This window comes from Pantherophis guttatus, chromosome 3 (genome assembly GCF_059756535.1).
Source record: "Pantherophis guttatus breed Tessera chromosome 3, ASM5975653v1, whole genome shotgun sequence".
NCBI lineage: Eukaryota > Metazoa > Chordata > Lepidosauria > Squamata > Colubridae > Pantherophis > Pantherophis guttatus.
This window is the reverse complement of record NC_142065.1, coordinates 201,289,852-201,306,514: the sequence shown is the minus strand read 5'-3', so window position 1 is coordinate 201,306,514 and position 16,663 is coordinate 201,289,852.

The following is a 16,663-nucleotide window of genomic DNA, read 5'->3' as shown; positions in this document are numbered from 1 at the left end:
ATTTCAGCCCTGGGTGAAGGTCCCAGTTGCCAGGCCTCAAACCCATCGATGCGCCCCGCTTTTTTCCCCCCAGGGGCGAGACACTGGAAGTAACAGATAGTAACAGATTAACAGAGTTGGAAGGGACCTTATAGGTCATATAGTCCACCCCACCTCCTCTCAAGCAGGAGACCCTATACCATTCCTGACAGATGGCAGTCCAGTCTCTTCTTGAAAGCCTCCAGGGATTAAGCTCTCACAGCTTCCGAAGGCAACTTCTGTTCCATGGGTTGATTGTTCTCACTGTCAGGAAATTTCTCCTTATTTCCAGGTTGAATCTCTCCTTGGTCAGTTTCCATCCATTATTCCTTGTCTGGCCTTCGGGTGCTTTGGGAAGTGTAGCTCCGGAATGGGACAGCTGGCTTCAGCCAACTTGCCGCTGGGCAATTTGCCTGTAGCTGACTTTGCCACAGGAAAAACTCGCTGGAGGACAATTCAGCAATTCAATTTAATTATTTCAAACGATTTAAAAAGATTTACTTTTTGTCGTTCACATTTTGTTTGGTCCCTCTTTTGGCGTGCTTCCTTTAATGATTCTATTTGACTATGAATAATCTATTTGACTATTATCATCACCATTATCGAACATGAAACTCAGTCAACTGAGCATTCAAAAATGCATCACAAATACCATTGACTGGTGCTAATAGGATTTATACCCTATGACTATCATTAAGTGTTGTACCTTATGATTCTTGATGAACGTATCTTTTCTTTTATGTACACTGAGAGCGTATGCACCAAGACAAATTCCTTGTGTGTCCAATCACACTTGGCCAATAAAAAATTCTATTCTATTCTATTCTGTCCTGTCCTGTTCTGTTCTGTCCTGTCCTGTCCTGTCCTGTCCTGTCCTGTCCTGTTCTATTCTAATGGTTGATACGGGTTGCTGCCAGCATCCTAGGTATCAACCAAGTACCTTCTTAAGATGTACAATGCTTCAAGTAGCACAGTTTTTTGCAGTTCCGCTGGTGTTATTGCAGGAAGCTGCAATTTGTTGATGTATCTTATAAAATTCTTGGACATGATACCAAGTGCCCCGATGACAAATGGGTATCACTGTTACATGTTTCATCCATAATCGTGTAGTTTCAATGGCCAGGTCGCGATATTTCGTGATTTTTCTTCCAGTTCTTTTTCTTCAACTCTGCCGTCTCCAGGTACAGCAATGCCAGAGTCAAAGAAAAAGAACTGGAAAAAATCACGAAATATCGTGACTTATTATTATTATTGTTGTTGTTATAATTCTTGACCTGTGGCAAGTTGGCTGTGGTGAGATAGTCATGGCAAGTTGTCATAGACCTGTGTAGCTCAGCCTCGTTCCCTTCAATTCCACTTGACACAGTGAACTAGAACTGGTGATCTCTTCGCCACTTCACCAAACATAAGGGTTTTGTTTATATTTTTCTGGAGATAGGGCTGTCTGCAAGCTCATGCAGTTGGTCTGAAGCTCAGAGGTTTGAGAAATGTAAAAAGACAACCTACAATATTGTATTTTCATTTTGCCTGTTTGGCAGCCGATATATGGGTAGTCCTCGATTTGTGGTCACAATTGGGAGCTTCATTGCTAAGCAAAGTGGTTTTTAAGTAAACCACACCACACCAGATTTTATGATCGTGTTTGCACTGGTGATTATGCAAATCACTGCAGATGTTAAGTGAATCACCCGGTCATTAAACAAATCCGCCTTTCCCCATTGACTCTGCTTGTTGGAAGCCAGCTGAGAAAGTCACAATTGGCAATCATGTAACTCTAGATTGCTGAAATCATCGTAAATACACACGTGTTGTCAAGCCCTTGAATTTTGATCACATGATCACAATGGTTCTGATCGCGGGAACATGCCATAAGTCACTTTTTTGGTGCCATTGTAACTTTGAACGGTCGCAAAATGAATGGCTGTAAATCAAGGACTTCCTGTAATAAGCCCTCGGTAGAAACTGTTCCTTGCACCCTTCCTTGAAATGAAGACCAGCTCAGCACGACATCCAGCGTGTCACTCGCTGAGCAACCTGTCTAATGGAGCATGACAGCCAACAACTCACACTTTCAGTAAAAGCTTCCTCAGCTCTTTCAATGTGTCATACTTGAGTTGTTCAAAATGAATGCCATTGGCGTCAGCACTAAGGAAGCAGTAGATAGATAGATAGATAGATAGATAGATAGATAGATAGATAGATAGATAGATAGATATAGATATACAGTAGATATAGAGATAGATAGATAGATAGATAGATGATAGATAGATGATAGATATATACAGTAGAGAGAGATAGATAGATAGATAGATAGATATAGATATACAGTAGATATAGAGATAGATAGATAGATAGACAGATAGACAGACAGACAGACAGACAGACAGACAGATAGATAGATAGATAGATAGATAGATAGATAGATATAGATATACAGTAGATAGATAGATATAGATATACAGTAGATATAGAGATAGATAGATAGATAGATAGATAGATAGATAGATAGATAGATATACAGTAATATAGAGATAGATAGATAGATAGATAGATAGATAGATAGATAGATAGATAGATAGAAAAATCCAGAAGGAAAAACCTCAATAGGACAAAATGGACGAGATGCCAAACTTCCTAAATGATGTAGCCGGGTTTGCTGCAGGATGTCATATTAAAAAATCGAACTAGCAGTCAGACATGCAATCGATGACTGTTGTTTTTTTTTTAACTTGTGTCACCTGTGCAATGGACCTATGAAAAAGACAGAGCTTCAGTCGTATTGCCATCAGGCCATTCGTAACTTTCTATATCATATTCTGCAAGATACTCCATTTTGTGCAGTATAAAATAAGAATTGAAAAGACAACCCTGTAAACTATGGCCCCCTTTATGACTTGTGGACTTCAACTCCCAGAATTCCTGAGCCAGCATGAAGAGCCTACATCAGTGATGGCTAACCTTTTCCGGACCGAGTGCCCCCAGCATGCGCCCCGCACATGCACACGTGTCCTCCGCATGTGCCCCACCCCCAGCATGCGTGCGCGGCCACTCCACATGTGCCCCGCTCCCACGCATGCATGGCAGAGACCTGAAGACCAGCTGGCTGGTGGGAGGTATACGCGCATGCAAGGCAGAGCTGAGCTAGGGCGACGGCTCGCGTGCCCACAGAGAGGGCACTGCATACCACCTTTGGGTTATGTGCCATACGTTCACCATCACAGGTCTACACCATTCCGGACAAATGGCCATCCAAATCTCTTCTTGAAAACCTGCAGAGATGAAGTACCCACAACTTCTGAAAACAGGCTGATCCACTGATTTATTGTTCTCACTTTCAGGAAATTTCTCTGTGGTTCTAGGTTGGATTTCTCTTTAATGATCTTCCATCCGTTACTTCTTGTCCTGCCCTCGGGTGCTTTGGAGAACAGCTTGATTCCCCCCCCCCCCCGCATCTTCTCTGGAAGAGCCCCTCAAGTATTGGAAGATTGATATCATGTCACCCTTAGTTCTTCTTGTCAATAGACACAACACATTTAATTCCCTCAACTGTTCATTGTATGATTTGGTTGTTTTATCATCTTTGCTGCTCTTCTCTGCATTCTTTCGAGGGTCTTAAATTTAATGAATAAATAAATATATAAACAAAATTCTATCTTGTGTCCAAATTATTTGATAATCAGTGTGGGGTTATGACTTTGTGCATGTCTAGTTCTAATGGAATTAGATGATGTGTAAGCCATGCGCACTCCCTGGGAACATTGCGCAAGTGACTTCTCACACTTTCTCAATTCACAGCTGAGGACTCTCTGGTTGAGAGATGATTGTTTGGCAACCCTTGACAAAGTTTGCATCTCTTCTAAGGAACCTTTCTTAGGTTGAACTTACAACTAACCTCTTACCCAACACATGCTTGGGGCAAATGCTTGGTGACCAAGCTGATTAAGAAGGAATTCAGAATGAGTGAAGGGGTGATCTGTATTGGATGGAACTGGATAGGTTTTTCAACAAGCTACATGTAACATTCCAACTCTGATGGAAAACCATAGTAGATGTCACCTTATTCCTACTTGTCTATGGAGATTCTGTCATCCAGGTCATGGTTGTCCCAAAAGTGCCTTTTCAAGAGGCAACTGGACTTCCTTGTGAAGAGGGAAGTCACATCAAAGGAAACCATGATCTCATCCAGGTCCAGTTTTCAAACCTTCCTGGCAAAGTCCTGTAAATTGTTGATGTGATGGGTGGTGTTGCCAAGTAGAGGAGCTAATAAGGGGCTTAGAAGTTTTCCGATGTTGCAAGTGGCTGCTGACAATTGGTCTGAGTGGAGTTCCCTCTTTGTAGATTTTGGGGAGTCCATTATATGCATAGCGTAGCTTCCCCAGGGTAAAGACAGTAGTATTATTGTTTGTCGATGGCATTGTACTTCAGTAGGCATTGCAAGAAATCAATGACCTTCTTCTTGTAACAGCTGGTGAGATTTCAGAGTCTTGTGCATGACAGTGTCCTTCAGTTCAGAAGACTGTTCACCTTGGGCTTGTCATCATCTGTGTTCAGGATGACAAGAAAGTCCATCTGCCTCTTGAAAAAGCACCTTTTTCCTACTTGCTTTCAGCCAGTAGCACACTGTGTGATACAAATTTAGCAGGTGTACAGAAATCAGGAAACGCCAAGACCTCTCAAAATGGACGTCATGAGTGCTAAAGGTTGCTATAAAAACTTGCAAATCGATTCACAAAATATCTCTCTCTTGCTGTGAATGTTTACAGACTTTTCAATTCACCTAAAGCTGTTTGTAATTTATGGCACTTCAAATAGGGGTTCAAGATGAAGAAAAAAGATTTCTTTCACAGTGTGGTGTAAAAGTTTCAATCTGGTCAGCTGGAGGTGTCTGACTTCCTGCAGGTTCTCAAGAAAGTGCTTGTTTGTGAAGCAAAATGGACATATTTGCGGAATAGGCAGATTTTTAAAAACAAACCTATTTCAATCTGTAACAATCAGTTAGGGAAATTCATAACCCTCCAACTTAAACCACAAACTCTTATTCTGATGAACCAGTTGCTAATTTGCAGGGCAGCTGATATTCTGTGTAAAATTACCCACACAGATATTGTCAACAGGAGTATGACAGGTGGGGCAGAGATGATAGAGATAGATAGATAGATAGATAGATAGATAGATAGATAGATAGATAGATAGATAGATAGATAGATAGATAGATAGATAGTTGGATGGGTGGGTGGGTGAGTGGGTGGATGGATGGATGGATGGATGGATGGGATAGATGGACGGACAGACGGATGGATGAGATAGATAGATAGATAGATAGATAGATAGATAGATAGATAGATAGATAGATAGATAGATAGATGATAGATAGATGGGGTAGAGAGAGAGAGAGACAAACAGACAGACGGGTGGGTGGGTGGGTAGATAGGTAGATTAGATAGATAGATAGATAGATAGATAGATAGATAGATAGATAGATAGATGGATGGATGGATGGATGGATGGATGGATGGATGGATGGATGGATGGATGGATGGATGGATGGATGGATGGATGGATAGGTGGATGGGTGGATGGATGGGTAGGTGGGTGAGTGGGTAGATAGGTAGATCAGAGACAGAGAGACAGCTAGACAGACAGACAGATAGAGAAAAAAAGGAAAAAAGAAATGGAGGGATGGAGGGAGGAAAGGAAGGAAGGAAGGAAGGAAGATGGTATAGATAGATGACAGATATAGAGATAGATCAGAGATAGATGATAGATGACAGATAGTTGTAAAACCTAGTGTGCTTTTATTTACTTTTTCTCATACACATGCAACATACACACATACACTCCAGGGCTGACTTAGTTGTGACAGTGGAGCTTGGCTAGTAAGTGATTTATCAGCCAGATCCTTGGCTTAATTGCATGTTCAGCTGGTGCCGTTAGTACCATCTGGAGCAGTACATCAATGAAGATTCTCAGTCATCCAGGTAGACTTGTCTGGAAGTGGAGTCATGGCAACTGGAGTTACTTTTGTTGGGTTTGAAACATTTCACTGCTTAGCCAGGCGGCTGCTTCCAGACATCTGGAGCAGCGTTTCTGAACCTTGGAACTTGGAAGTCTGTGGATTTCAACTCTTACAATTTTGGGAGTTGAAGTCTTCAAGTTGCCAAGGTTGAGCAACGCTGATTTGGAGATTCTCAAAGGAGATACACACCTTGAGGCCAACCATTTGTAGAATTCTGGGCTCCAAATACAGGTATTTGTAGAGTTTTCAAATTGACCCATTCACCAACCACACAGCAGTAACCTCCATGCCACTTGCTACTTTCAATTTATTTTAAGAGGGACATCATGAAACCTATTTTGCAAGAGGAATCGTTGTGTTTTAATCCCATTAAGGCCTATACATGATTAGGGGGGCTATTCCATGGATTCCATCTGCCGTTTCCTTCCAAAACCTAGGAAAAAGGTTTTGCAAATCCTTCCTCCCACCAGCAACTCATCTTGTCTTTCTTGTATACTGAATGCTCTCTTTTCTTACCCCTTCTGTTGAAGAGTTCCTGTTTACCACCAAGCCTCCCTCTTCCTGATCTTCAGACTGCTTATAGACTTCCTTTTCTAAACTGTAAATTGGGATCCTGTAGGTCAGTTTCGAGATACGTTAAGACTTCACCAGTCTCAGAATTCTTAGTTTTGGACTGATAAAGAATTCCGGGAGTCGAAGTATTTTTTATAGGCCATCAAGTTGGAGAAGACTCAAGTAGCAGAATACTTATTAACAAAATCCAGCTATTTGCTTGAAGCACATTCAGTGTACTTCAAAGAACATTAATGCAATCTATATCAGAGGTGGGTTCCAGCAGGTTCTGGCCAGTTCTGGAGAACCGGTAGCGGAAATTTTGAGTTGTTCGGAGAACCGGTAGTAAAAATTCTGACTGGCCCTGCCCCCATCTATTCTCTGCCTCTCGAGTCCCAGCTGATCGGGAGGAAATGGGGATTTTGCAGTATCCTTCCCCTGGAGTGGGGTGGGAATGGAGATTTTGCAGTACCCTTCCCGTGGAGTGGGGTGGAAATGGAGATTTTGCAGTACCATTCCCCTGGAGTGGGGTGGGAATGGAGATTTTGCAGTACCCTTCCCATGGAGTGGGGTGGGAATGAAGATTTTACAGTATCCTTCCCCTGCCACACCCACCAAACCATGCCCACCAAGCCACACCCAAAGAACCAGTAGTAAAACATTTTGAAACACACCACTGCTCTGTATCTATGTGTCTCTGTCGCCCTCTCCCTCTGTCCTCCCCCTCTCTCTGTATCTCTTGGATTTCCAAGGCCAGGTAAGGAGTGACTGGGAGGGGCAGGGCCAGCCAGTGATGGGACAGGGAGCAGAGGGCCCAAAGAGCCGCATGCGCCTCCGGAGCCACAGGTTGCTGACACCCGCTTTAGGTGATCCACTTCCCATGTTCGACTTGAAATAGACTGATGTTTAAGACAAAGCCTTCAAAGAAGCCATTTTATTCTCTGCCTCTGAACAGGCTCTGCTCTCAAGAATAGACGAACCATCCCAGACACAGCTGCTGCTGGGTTAATAGAAGAGGCACATTCTTCATTATATAATTGTTGTCAATTTGTTCAGCCGGTTTTGCTGATCTAAAGAGGCAGGCAAGATTGTGTCACATTTGGGGCATTGTTTTATGGCTGCTCTTTATTACAGGGCTGAATGCTTTCTCTTCCTTGACCTCACAACCACCCAATGAGTAATCCACAACTCCTATTAGTATTTTTATAGCAGTAACAAACGATGCATTAGGTGGGTTTCAAAATTATTTTTTACTACTGGTTCTGTGGGCGTGGCTTGGTGGGTGTGGCTTGGTGGGCGGGGCAGGGGAAAGGATACTGTAAAATCTCCATTCCCTCCCCAATCCAGGGGAAGGATACTGCAAAATCCCCATTTCCTCCCGATTAGCTGGCACTTGGGAGGCAGAGAATAGATGCGGGTGGGGCCAGTCAGAATTTTTACTACCGGTTCTCCGAACTACACAAAATGTCCGCTATCGGTTCTCCAGAACTGGTCAGAGCCTGCTGAAACCCACCTCTGCACCCAAGTCAGGCCTATCCCATGTCCTTGGCCTGGAGGGTGCCAGCAAACCAAGTTGCTGGTGCTTCTTGTTAGACAGGAAGCAGGCTATGCTGGCTGGGGAATTCTGGGAGTTGAAGTCCACACATCTTTAAGATGCCACCGTTGAGAAACACTGCACTAGACACGTAGACATTCTTCAGGATAATAGTTCTTTGGGTCCCAGGCAGAAATGAGACCGCTGTTTATAAAACACCACTCACTTACTAGCATGGCCGAAAATGTTGGACTTGAAATAAGAAAAGGAAAGGTCATATTTTGTGTCTGGGATGAGCATTTGTCTGTCGAGCGTGTTCTGCCAATTTCCCTTCCCAACAGCATTAAACGTGTAATTTCACAGGGCTATCATCAGGATTATTGCGGGGTCAAAGACAAACGGCATGGAGCGTGTGAGCCACCAGCCAATTTGAGACGAAAAATGGAACAGACTGAAGATTTCAAGCAGCCACAAAGAGTTGTCAAGTCAAAATGTGGTTGGCTAGATGCTGGCTTATGCTATGCTTGGGATGCAGCCTTGTTTGTGGGACTTGTTTGTGACCAGGGTGGTAGTATTTTTTTTTAAGGTAAAGCAGAACAGGCCCTGCATTATAGTTTGTTAGCATTTGTCTTAGTATCCAAAGACTGCAGAGGACCTGTTAACACTTTGGAGACGGAGCCAGCATTTTCAGCCCTTGGGAATGGATGGGAGCAGGGGTGAAATCCAGCAGGTTCTGACAGGTTCTGGAAAACCAGTAGCGGACATTTTGAGTAGTTTGGAGAACCGGCAAATACCACCTCTGGCTGGTCCCAGAGTGGGGTGGGAATGGGGATTTTACAATATCCTTCCCCCAGGAGTGGGGAGGGAATGGAGATTTTACAATATCCTTCCCCCAGGAGTAGGGAGGGAATGGGGATTTTGCAATATCCTTCCCCTGAAGTGAGGTGGAAATGGAAATTATGCAGTATTCTTCCCCTGCCACGCCCACCAAGCCACACCACGTCTACCAAGCCTTGCCCACAGATTCGGTAGTAAAATAATTTGAATTTCACCACTGGATAGGAGGTTATTCAAATTTAGCTTGTCTAGTTTGGGTTAATTTTTTTAAAAAATGGAAAGTGCAAAGTTTGTGTTGCCAGAAAAATGGAGGTGGGGGGGCCCGCACAAGAGAGTCGTTCACCTTTCAATGTATTGTGAGAATTTGGTTGAGTTGGCCCGTATGAGGGTTAGTCGGAAATTAGAAATCAAATGTAAATAAGTGTACGCCATACACACAATACAATTGCATTGCTTTTATTTTGAAGGTGACTGCTATTTTTTTTTCCAGTTCACGTGTATGTGTATGTGCGTGCCTATTTACCTACACAGCAATGTGTTGGTCCTATTGGTTTGGCCCGCCACAAAAATCCCAGTTTCTCATGTGGTGCCTTGGGAAAATTAACTGCCCACCTTGTTCTAAATACTCACCTACTTTCTCCTTTCTGTGGTACTAGAGCCATGTTTCTCAACCTTGACGAGTTTAAGATGGGTGGACTTCAACTCCCAGAATGCCTCAGCAGGCTGGGGCATTTTGGGACTTGAAGTCCACTCATCTTAAACTTGCCAAGATTGAGACACACTGTACTAAAGAAATAAAAGACGGCAAATGTTTCCATGAGAATATTGGTTCAGCATGGAGGGTGGAGGTTAGATGTCCCTCTTTGAGGTGGAACTCCTTTGAGGAACAATCCTGAAGGTACTTTTTCAAGAAGCTTCTTGGATGAGAAGCGAAACATCTTCGTGGGAAAAAAACAAACAAAGGAAATCCAGTTGCCTTTTGAAAAAGCACCTTTGGGACAACCATGACTTGGATGACTCAGAATCTCCATAGACATTTGAGGAACCAATGAAAAAGTTTAGAAGTTCTCCAAGAGTGAGAAGATGACTATTTTAATAATCTTGATAACTAGATGGAACTTCAGTATTCCAAAGTAGTATATGAATGAATGCTTAGTTCATGTGGTACACAGACAGGAAGGTTCAACCAGGTTCATGCTTAATGTATGGATTTCTTGGGAGTCATCTGATTGGCCACTGTGGGAATGAAATATTCTTGCTTTTCTTGGGTTCTTATGCCACTATAGTTAATTCTTGATTTATGACCAGAGGTGGTATTCAGCAGGTTCTGACCAGTTCTGGAGAACTGGTAGCGGAAATTTTGAGTAGTTCGGAGAACCGGTAAATATCACCTCTGACTGGCCCCGCCCCCATCTATTCTCTGCCTCCCCCGAGGCCCAGCTGATCAGGAGGAAATGGGGATTTTCCAGTAACCTTCCCCTGGAGTGGGGAGGGAATGGAGATTTTACAGTATCCTTCCCCTGCCACGTCCACCAAGCCATGCCATGCCATGCCACACCCACCAAGCCACGCCCACAGAACCAGCAGTAAAAAATTTTGAATCCCACCACTGCTTATGACGATTGAACCCAAAATTTCCATTGTTAAGCAAGGCAGTTGTTAAGCACGTTGTGCTCCATTTTACAACGCTTTTTTGACACAATGGTTAAGCGAATCACTGCAGTTAAGTGAACTATGCAGTTATTAAGCATAAATGGTCAGCTGGGAAGATTGCAAATGACTCTGGGACAGTGCAACGATCATAAATACATGCCAGTTGGCCATTGATCCCATGGGGATGCTGCAAGAATTGTAAATGTGGAAAACGGTCATATGTCATTTTTTTTCAGGGCTGTTGTAACTTCGAGCGGTCACTAAAGAAATGGTTGTATGTTAGGTAATGTATATGTAATGTACAATAGGGAATGTATATTTAATTCTACATGTTTTGACAGCAGCGAGAATTGTATTTGTACAGCACTGGAAAAATGAGGAAACTTCAGATGAAAATATAATCAAAAAAAATATTAGATTGTGCGGAAATGGATAGGTTAACGCTAAAGCTAAAGGATAAAGAAGACACGGAATAATTTTTAACTTGGGATTTGTTTTATCGATGGTTAGATAATAAAGGTAGACATTAGAAGCTGGAAGAATATTATTATATACAAGTAAAGAATATTAATGTAAGGAAATAGTAATAAGGATATACTGAAATACTAGAATTAGTAGAAACCTGTTATTTGTTTCCTGCAACATATATATGTATGATATATGACGTCTTTGTATACCTGCATGCTGTATGTATGTATGTATTTATTTATTTATTTATTTATTTAGTTAGTTAGTTAGTTAGTTAGTTAGTTAGTTAGTTAGTTAGTTAGTTATTGGTTCGATTTATATGCCGCCCTTCTCCAGAGACTCAGGGCGGCTTACAATGCGTTAAGCAATAGCCTTCATACTTTTGTATATACCTGCTTAGTAGGGCTTTCGCCCCCCCCCCCAAAGCGGTGTTCCTTTTTTTAATACAAAGTCAGTTTATTGCCCCGACAATCCGGGCCCTCATTTTACCTACCTTGAAAGGATGGAAGGCTGAGTCAACTTTGAGCCTGGTGAGATTGGAACTTGCAGTAATTGCAGGCAGCTGGTGCTACTTAACAGCACTTTAGTCTGCTGCACCACCATAGTATATGGTATAGTATATATTATAGTATAATATATACTATATTATTATTATTGGACCTTAAATCATTATTATTACTATTATTATGTATAGGTAAAATGACCCAGACAATACACTGTTTGTTAAATACTTATACATGTTAAAGAAAAAGGTATAAATATTTTTTTTTAAAGAAATGATTGTTCATTGAGGATTATCTGTAGAGCAATCTGTATTACACTAGCAGTCTGAGGCATTCACACCTCACCTGATACACCACCACCCACTCCGAGAGCTGAGAGAGCAACTGACAGAAACCTCTGATTGATGGAAAGTTTGAGCGTTTGAAAAGAATTCAGAGGCAAAAGACTGACTGAGAACATCCTGAAGTGTCAATTCTGTACATTAGGGAACGCTTATGTGCCGCCGGGGGTGGGGTGGGGTGGTGGTGGATAGGAACCACAGTACCCCGACTTGAGTCAGCATCCATAAATGTCAGAGATTCAATCACATGGATGGACTGATGAGGCCTGGCATGGGGCGGGGGGGGGGGGGCAGGCAGCCAAGGAAACAGCGTGGGTCTTTCAATTTTCAACAGCTGGGTCTTTCGACTGAAACGTTTTACAGAAAATCCCGAGTCTTTTTTTTTTTTTTTTTTTTTCACGCTGTCAAAGTCATTTCACAAAATTCACTGGAAGTAGGAGCGGAGCTACTACAGGACGGCAGAAAGTATTTGGGTTTCCGCTGACGAGGGAGGCAAGTTGCTTCATTGCTTGTGTGGTGGCGAAGAAAACTGACAGCAAACTGCTAGGGTGACTCATGGTGGGAAGAATTCTCCCTCCCTCCCTCTCTCTCTCTCGCTCTCTCTCTTTCTCAGAGAGTGAGAGAGAGAGGAGAGAGGGAGGGAGGGGAGGATAGGGAAAAGAGGGGAAGGGGAGGGGAGGAAGGAAGGAAGAAAGGAAGGGAGGGAGGGGAGGGAGGGATGGAGGGAAGAGAAGAGGAGGAAAGGAGGGAGGGGAGGAAAGGATGTGAGAAAAGGAGGGAGGAAGTGAGGGAGGGTGGGAAGGGAAGGAATGGAGGGAGGGAGGGAAAGGAGGAAGAGAGGGGAGGAAGTGATGGAGGGGAAAGAGGGGGAGGGAGGGAGAGAGGGACAGGAGGGAGGGAGGGAGGGAAGGGATGGAAGGGATGGAAGGAGGGAGGGGATAAAAGGATTGGGGAAGAGAAGAAGAGGAAGGGAAGGAAGGAAGGAAGGAAGGAAGGAAGGAAGGAAGGAAGGAAGGAAGGAAGGAAAAAGAGAGAGTAGAAAAGAGAGTAGAACTCCTCTAATAGAGGTCATTTTTGCCATGGGTTTCAAGTTTTAGGATGGATCTTGATGTTCTTACGGCCTTTAAAAACAGATCTTAACTCGAGCCATGATTCAATGGGGGCCATTAGAAATTGTTTGGCGCGCTGGACATGAAATGCTGGGAACAGGGGAAGAAAAGATGCTTTCTGACATGTGTCACCCTACTGCAACATTATGATCGGCTGAGAAAAAGGGGCTTTCACTGCCCATTTTCTCCCAAGACAAAATTGTAGACTGTTAAGGAGGAGAGGTGGTTAATAATAATAATAATAATAATAATAATAATAATAATAATAATAATAATAATAATAAAACCACCTTACTCGGAACAGCTTACATCCTCCGACAATACCTTAACAGTTCCTAGGTCCTTGGTTAGGACTCGAGCTGCTGAGCTATTAACCAGCCTCAAAGGCTGTGAATCTCACTAAAGATTAACCAATAAATAATAATAATAATAATAATAATAATAATAATAATAATAGTAATGTACTTGGTTGATACCTAGGATGCTGGCAGCAACCCGTATCAACCATTAGCACCAGTCCTTGGTATTTGTGATGTATTTTTGAATGTTCAGTTGAGTTTCATGTTTAATGAATAAAGTAAATAATAATGATGGGATAATGGTAGTTTCCCCCAGCGACAGAAATGGTCACCTCTGATACAGGAGTTTTCAGTAGCGTGAAATTATTTCCACCAGCACATCATAGATGGATGCGGTGGATGCTATAAGCCGCTTGGGTGTTCCAGCTGTCTTCAACCAATGCTGGCATTTTTCCCAGGGTGCTTGAAAGACAGGGCAAATGAGCAGGGTGTGTAGACTAGGGACAATTTCCGAAAAAGCCACTTTATTGCAACAGGGAATCTTTCTGCGGCTTGTCCCGAGATTTTTTTTTTTTTTTGTTGGTATGATGCTTGTGACTCCTACTATACCGAAATAACTTCAAAAGAATTAATTAGAAAGCAGATGGTATCATCTTTATTTTTCGAGATTGTTTCTTCCCCCAACAGCTCCGTGCAAACACCGGAGGCCTTTGGAAGAAATGGATTCAGTACGAGTAATCCTTACGACAGTTCACTTAGTGACCGAAGTTACAAGGGCCCTAAAAAAAAGTGACTTATGACCGTTTTTCACTCTTATGTTTCAAGACAAGAGCACTTTGCAGCAGGGCAAGCTCCCGTTCTCGCTCCAGTTCCTGCCTACTTAGCAGTTCGAAAGCATGCAAATGCAAGTAGATTAATAGGTACCACTTTGGTGGGAAGGTAACAGCATTCTATGCACCTTTGGTGTATAGCCATGCTGGCCACATGACCACAGAAATTGTCTTTGGACAATGCTGGCTCCCTTAGCTAAGAAACAAGAGATGAGACAACTGGACAGGGGAAACCTTTTGAGGTAGTCCTCGACTTAAGACCACAATTGAGCCCAAAATTTATGTTGCTAAGTGAGAAATTTGTTATGTGCGTTTTGCCCCATTTTACAACTTTTCTTGCCACGTTTGTTAAGCAAATCACTGCAGTCGTTAAATTAGTAACACTGTTGTTAAGTGAATCTGGCTTCCCCATTGACTTTGCTTGATGGAAAAGGGGATCCTATGACCCCGGGACACTGCAACTGTCATAAATATGAGCCAGTTGTCAAGCATTCAAATGTAAATCACGAGACCATGGGGATGCTGCAACAGTCATGAGAGTGAAAAATTGTCATAAGTCACTTTTTTCAGTGTCGTTGTAACTTCGAACGGTCACGAAATGAACTGTTGTAAGTCGAGGATTACCTGTACCTATTTTTACTTCCAGATATCTCTTGATCGCTTTCATACAACATGCATCCCTGACTCTTTGGTTATTCCATCTTCCAAGTCCCGTCTCTGGGATAAGAGCCGTTGTGGCGCAGTGGTTAGAATGCAATATTGCAGGCCAATTCTGTCCACTGCCGGCAGTTCGATTCTCGCCGGCTCAAGGTTGACTCAGCCTTCCATCCTTCCGAGGTCAGTATAATGAGGACCCAGTTTGTTGGGAGCAATAGACTGACTCTGTAAACTGCTTAGCGAGGGCTGTAAAAGCACTGTGAAGCGGTATATAAGTCTAAGTTAGTGACGGCTAACCTTTTTGTCATTGTGTGCTGAACGCGTGCAAGCGCAACAGCAGTTCAATGTGTGTGTGATGCCCCACTGCGCGCCTCACAACCTGCGCATGCGCGTGACCTCCCCCGCACTCCCCTGCGCATGCGTGCGTGACTCCCCCGTGAATGCATGTGCGACATCCCCCGCACCCCGTTTTGGGCCTAGCGGGCCTCCCTGCAGCCTCCTGGGACCAAAAACGTGCTGTGGGAGGTGCCCCGCACCCTCCTGTGCTCCTACCTGCTCTACACACATGCGCACGCGTCTCCCGTATGCGCCCCGCTTCCCGTGCATGCGAAGCAGAGACCCCAAAATCAGCTGACCGGCGGGACACACATGCCAGAGGTGGTATTCAGCAGGTTCTAACCAGTTCTGGAGAACCAGTAGCGGAAATTTTGAGTAGTTCGGAGAACCAGTAAATACCACCTCTGACTGGCCCCGCCCCATCTATTCTCCCGAGTCCCAGCTGATCGAGAGGAAATGGGGATTTTGCAGTAACCTTCCCCTGGTTTGGGGAAGGAATGGAGATTTTACAGTATCCTTCCCCTGCCACGGCCACCAAGCCATGCCATGCCATGCCATGTCACACCCATCAAGCCACGCCCACAGAACCGGTTATAAAAATGTTTGAATCTCACCACTGAGATGCGCGCATGAGCAGTGGAGCTGAGTTGGGTCGACAGCTCGCATGCCCTCAGAGAGGTCTCTGTGTGCCACCTGTGGTACATGTGGTATAGATATGCCATCACGGGTCTAAGTGCTATTGCTATAATGCTCTACCCCCATGGTGGCAAACCTATGGCATGCGTGCCAACTGTGGCACACGGAGCCATATTGGTGGGCACGCAAGCGTTGCCCTAGCTCAGCTCCAGCACGCATGCGCGTGCCGGCCATCTGATTTTCGGGCCTTCTGGTCCCACCGGAAGTGAAAGTCAGGAAACTGGCTGTTTCTGGCCTCCAGAGGGCCTCCGGGGAGTGGGGGAGGCTGTTTTTGCCCTCCCCAGGCTCCAAGAAAGCTCCAAGAAGGGCGAAAAATGGCCTACCGGGCCCACTGGGCCATCAGATGCAAAAAGTGTGGGGTCGCGCGGGGGGGTTGTGTGCGCATGCACAGAAGGGGAGGGCGCATTGAATTATGGATGTGGGCACACGTGCCCGCGACTCCCCACACTCCCTCCGCTTTTGGCACGCAACGGCAAAAAGGTTAGCCATCACTCCTCTACCCTTAACCCAACCAAACCAAACGTCCCACCAGTCTCTCCCTCCGCCCCCCCCCCCGCCCATCCTGTGGGCTGAAGCATGAATATCCAGTGACAGGAAGTGGCTGCAGTGCCCTAAAGGCACAGGACTGCTCTCATGGAGAACCAAGGGAGGCACCTCTGTTCTGCAGGCTGTAGGGCATTCATTATGTCTACAAGTAATGGGGTGGGGGGGTGGGGCTGGGGAGGAGAGATTTGTGCCAGCACAGCAGAGGGCCTCAGCCAAGATCTCATGAAAACCCGTCTCCTGACTTTGTTGCCTGAAAGCCTGCTTTGTT